Raw genomic sequence first — 6,000 nt, forward strand, 5'->3', positions numbered from 1 at the left:
TGCCAGATAATCTGGGATAAGAAGATAATCTTGGATCAGAACCTGGGATATAGGGCAGTGTAGATCCAGCCTGAGTCCCCTTCCACATTGCTGCTATATCCCAAGATCTGATCCCAGATTATCTGCTCTGTACTGGATTATATGAGTCTACACTGCCAGATAATCTGGGATTAGAAAATAATCTAGGATCAGATCCTGGGAATTAGGGCATAGATTCAGCCTGAGGCCCTTTCCACACTGCTGCTATATCCCAGGATCTGATTCCAGATTACCTGCTTTAAACTGGATTATATGAGTCTATACTGCCAAATACCCCAGGATAAAATAATCTGTGATCAGATCCTGGGATATAGGGCAGTGTAGTTCAAGCCTAAAGCCCCTTCCACACTGTCCCTATAATCCAGGATCTTATCCCAGATTAATGGCAGTGGAGACTCATATAATCCAGTTTAAATCAGATCATCTGTAATCAGATCCTGGAACATAAGGCAGCGTAGAAGGGGCCTGATTTCCACTATTAATTTCAATGGGTTTAACATGGGGGGGGGGGGGACTTCAAGTAAGGTATCAGTTTTTACGTGTATGTGTATACCTTTTTATGATACCCTGTTTAGAGCAAGTTCAGATGAAAAGTGGAGCTCTTAATACAGGAGTTTTAAAGGCATAATAATCTATTCACACTGACATTTCTATGCAGTTTCAAACCAGTATTGTAAGGGGGGAAATGCAGAAAATCTTGGAACAAATTGAAAGCCTGGAAGAGGAGGGAATTGCACCAATCGCAGAACCTTGTTCCACATTAAGGAGTTTGCTGGTTCTCAGGAGTTTGTAGGAAGCTACATGTAAAGGATCAACATAGAGTGGGAGGAGGGGAGGGGACTTGATCTCTCCTCCATGCAGTCGGGATACTGGGGTCCTGATCCTCCCCGTTTGCATTGATAAACTAACCTGGATTCCTGGCTGTATGCGACTGCTTGCTGTAGGTTTTTCAGGCTGTATGGCCATGCTCCAGAGACATTTTCTCCTCACATTTCACCCACATCTATGGCAGGCATCCTCAGAGATTGAGGTCTGTTGGAGACTGGAGAAGAACCTACAGCCTGAAAAACCTACAGCAATCCATACAATGCTTTCTCAAAATGTTAATTGCCCCCCATTAGTTTTTTTGTATTGTCTCTTGTTTTCTGAAGTTTTAATTGTATTTATTTTACTTTTGGTAACTGAGGGTTGATATATACATCTTAGAACCTGATTGGCTTCGGGGGGGGGGGGGGCAAAATACTGTTTGCTTACACTTGAAAATTACTTAGGGTCGGCCCTGTGTATTAAGAATTAAGTTCTACTGTTTTACCTGGATTTGCTCCTAAGTAAATGTGTACAAGGAGCCCCGGTTAAACCGCTGCGCTGCTGAACTTTGTGACCGAAAGGTCTGCAGTTCAACTCCAGGGAGCGAGGTGAACTCCCATTGTTAGCCCTAGTTTCTGCCAAACTAGCAGTTTGAAAACATGAAAGTGTGACTAGATCAATAGGTACCACTCTAGTGGGAAGGTAACGGTGCTCTATGCAATCATGCCAGCCACGTGACCTTGGAGGTATCTACAGACAACCCCAGCTCTTCAGCTTAGAAATGGAGATAAGTACCAACACCCAGAGTCGAACACAACTAGACATAATGTCAGGGGAAAATCTTCATCTGGCATTTCAACAACATTTGGAGGGTTACCTGTCTCCCCTACCCCCTGGCATATACCACTGAAGTCTATATTGTGTTATTAATGTTGTAAGTCATAATTTTAGATGGTATGACTGTGAAACAAAACATGTGTATTTGTGTGTAATACCCTGTGTAATAATAGTAGGCTATAAGTCCATTTTGGAACATTGTAATTGCACTTGCTCACTTTTATGCCTATTACAGCAACTGAAAAAGTCCTATTCCATCCATACAGAAATTCAGTGCAGCAAAGAGTTTAAAATTAAATAATAACACCCTGCGGGGACCTGTTGCATTATACTGTTTCTGGCAAAGGACTGGGTACATCATAGTTTGTTTGCCTAGCTCTCCTGCAATTTGGAAATTCCTCTGATGGGAGAAAGAACTGTATGGCTTATAATATATGTTTTTTAATTAAATCTTTATTAAAATTTACAAACATGATAAATACACACAGTACACATAACACACACTGCATCCATGCTACAACATGTAAGACATCCCTCTTGCCCACATTCTAAATAAAGTTAATCCATATCCCACATACCCAAGTCACTGTGCCTATAACATTACTTATCTACCCTTCTATCGTGTTTGCCCATAAATTCCTCTTGGGACTATTTATCATTCATTTCTTTGGCTTTCCTTCCAGATGTACCATTGCCCATTTCCATCTCTTGTTTTGCCTGCCAAGTTATTGGATGTCTTGGCCATTTGCATGTAATCCATTTGTTTATCTCTCCAATCCTTTTAGGTTAACGCTTTTCCCCTCTTCCAATTCCTAGCAATTATAATTCTTGCTGCCCCAAAACTGCATTGGGCTATTTTTTTTTATCATTCTACTTGAAGCCTTCCCTGAATAAGCCCAGCAGGCACATCCCTGATTATTTTTGTTATTGCACATCATTTTATTTGTTTCTTTAATTACTTTACTCCAAAATCCTTGAACATCCTCACATGACCACCACATATGAAAGAAAGTTCTTTAATGTGTTTTACATCTCCAGCATCTATCTTGTTAAGATTTATCTACATATTCTTGTGAGTAGGACTGATGTTATATAACTGCTATAAAACATTTTGTATAAATGCTCCCAAATTGACCTGGTATTGTAAATTTGAATTCTATCTTCCAGAATAGTTTCCATGTTTCTAGATCTGTAACTCTCCCTAGGTCCCTTGCCCAAATGATCATTGTTGATTTTGCCTTATTGTCTTCTAGGTTGCAGCCTAGTAAATATTTATAAAGTCTGGAGGTTAATCCTTTGTTCCTTTTTTCTAGTACACTTTCTAATTCTGATTTTCTTTTTGCAAAACCAACCCCCGCATCCTTTTAAAATCTTGCATGTAGTTGATGATAATGGAACCAATCATTAATGCCTAAATCATCTCTTCCTCTTAATTTCTATTGCCCTTTTCCTTAGTTAGATCCTCTCTGTACGTTCTGAGTGTTGATTGATTCCTTTGATGCCCCCTCTTTCCTTTAAAAATGATATGAAAAGTACTTCCCCCTCCCCAGCTAAAACAAGTTTTCATTCCAGCAACAACCACTTGCATTTTCCCTTCTGTGTGCCAAAATGTAATTTGTGTCTTCCTAATGGTACCTTCTGTGTGTAATTAATGTGTGAAAGAGGTTTGTGTGTGTGGAATGGCAGATGTATGTTATAGCACATGCTTTTCCTATCCTGCTCATAGAGTGGTTTGCGTTAGAAAGGTAAATATGCGCTTAATTTGCAATTCTGAATGTTGAGAGACACATTCCATCCACTGAGTGGCAAAAATGTTAATCACGGTAACATACATTCCCTTTCAGTTCTAATTCGACCATGCCATATGTTCATAGCTAAAATGGAGATTAGAATCCTAGCCTTTTCCAAAGTTTTGTTAGAAATCCAATATTTTATATGTTATGTCACTGTGACTATCATTCATATCCTTACATATTTTATTGCTAGACAACCTAACAGGGATACAGGGTCAACATAGACATTGCTTGCAACCTCTGATTTTTCGAAACCTATCTATTAGCTTCTTTGCACTGACCACACATGCATTTTTGGATCTTTCCCTGCTTTCATGCAGGTCAGCACACTCCAATGCTGCTAATTATGGTAACATACCAAAACAGGGGCAAATGTAGGTCCTTGGGGCTGACACCACGAGTTACCGTACTTGGTGACACCAAATCTAGTCATGCCGCTGTCAGAGCTAGTAATCATTCCACAATGCCAGCAAGTCTGCTTATGCCTGTAGGTGTATATCTCTCTGATGTGTAATTACTAATTATCATGCTAACTTAAAAGTACATTTTTGAAGAGCATAATAAACAACTATTTTTGTCCCTCTAGCCATCCGATATGCGATTGAATGGGGTCATGAGACTGCTACCAAAATGTGAGGGTTAAGAAAAGCCCCTGTTGTTTAACAATAGTAACCATAAAATTACTATGTTATTTTCCACCTATGTGTAAAATAGCTATGAGCACATTTCAGTTTTAAAAATAAAAACAAACACATTGAGTATTCAGGGAGACATACTATTTTTGAATTTTATTACAGTTAGCTCTAGCTGACAGATTTCAGGGTTCCGGTGAAAAAAGGAAAGCGGATCCAACAAGCCTGAAGTTGTGTTGTTGAATGCTTTCATGGTCGGGATCACTAGATTGTTGTGAGTTTTCCGGGCAGTATGGCCATGTTCCAGAAGCATTCTCTCCTGACGTTTTGCCCACATCTAAGGCAGGCATCCTCAGAGGTTATGAGGTATATTAGAAACTAAGCAAGGGAGGTTTATATATCTGTGGAATAACAATAGCAATAATAATAATAATATAACTTTATTCTTATACCCTGCTGCCATCTCCCAAACAGGACTCGGGGCAGCTTGCATATGGGGCAAAATGCCCATAGACACAAATACAAACTATCAATCAAAGGAAAAGACATGGGTTAAGGGTCCAGGGTGGGAGAAAGAACTCTTGTCTGTTGGAGGCAAGTGTGAATGCTGTAATTAATCACCTTGATTAGCCTTGCCAGCTTCAAGGCCTGGCTGATTCCTGCCTGGGGAATCCTTTGTTCGGAGGTGTTACCTGGCCCTGTTTGTTTCATGTCTGGAATTCCCCTGTTTTCAGAGTGTTGTTGTTTATTTACAGTTTTGATTTTAGATTTTTTTTTAATACTGGTAACCAGATTTTGTTCATTTTCATGGTTTCCTCCTTTCTGTTGAAGTTATCCATGTGCTTGAGGTTTTCAGTGGCTTCTCTGTGTAGCCTGACAGGGTGGTTGTTAGAATGGTCCAGCATTTCTGTGTTCTCAAATAATAGGTTGTTTCATCAAGTGCTCTGCTATGGCTGACTTCTCTGGTTGAATCAGTCTGCAGTGCCTTTCATGTTCCTTGATTCGTATTTGGGAAATGCTGCTGCGTTGGGTGGTCCCTATGTAAACTTGTCCACAGCTGCACGGTATACGGTAGACTCCTGCAGAGGTGAGAGGATCCCTCTTCTTCTATACCATGCAGCTGTGGACAACTCACAACAACCCAAGCCTGAAGTTCTCCCTTCTTTGATTTAGACATCTGTAATCTCTGACAGGGAATATACATATAGAAAGAGTGCACACACCTAGGAGTAGTTGGTTTTTTTTAATACTTTGTAACCTTTTTCATTGCATACTAACTAATCACTACAGAAGGCAGTTCCACACATTGCCTATGTAATCAGAGTTCAATAATCCATGACAAACTCACTTTAAAAGCAAATAAACAGGAAATTCTATAGCATTTCATTAAAATCCCATTAAAGCAGCAAGGCACAGACTTTCACGGTGCTTCACTTGGTTCCCAGCACTTTGTTATCATTAACTGTTTTGAACGTTGCCTAAGATTACTGGGCTGTCCCTGCACCTCCCTCTGGTGAATCAGGGAAAATGATTTGGATCATGTAGACATCTAAACTGGACAAAAGAGGATAAAAGTGATAGAGGAAAGTCTTTCTCTCTCCCTCTCAGACCCCAATCCTATTTGATTCTGGTAGCCATCTTCCTGAAGGAGAGAACTGCTGAACACATGAAAACTGAAAGCAAATCAGGAGATCAAGCCCCGCGTGCTGATAGATGGTCACCTTTTTTATTTGTTTGAAAAAAGCCAACACAATTTGGCCATTATCAGAGTTGGCCTTTCTAGAAATGTATGATACATCCAGAGCCGGCCCTAGGTATTTTTCAAGTGTAGGCGAACAGAATTTTGGCGCCCCCCCCCCCCCCAAACCAATCACTGAAAAATAAAACCGTTG

The sequence above is a fragment of the Anolis carolinensis genome, chromosome 1 (assembly GCF_035594765.1).
Source record: "Anolis carolinensis isolate JA03-04 chromosome 1, rAnoCar3.1.pri, whole genome shotgun sequence".
NCBI classification, from domain to species: Eukaryota; Metazoa; Chordata; class Lepidosauria; order Squamata; family Dactyloidae; genus Anolis; species Anolis carolinensis.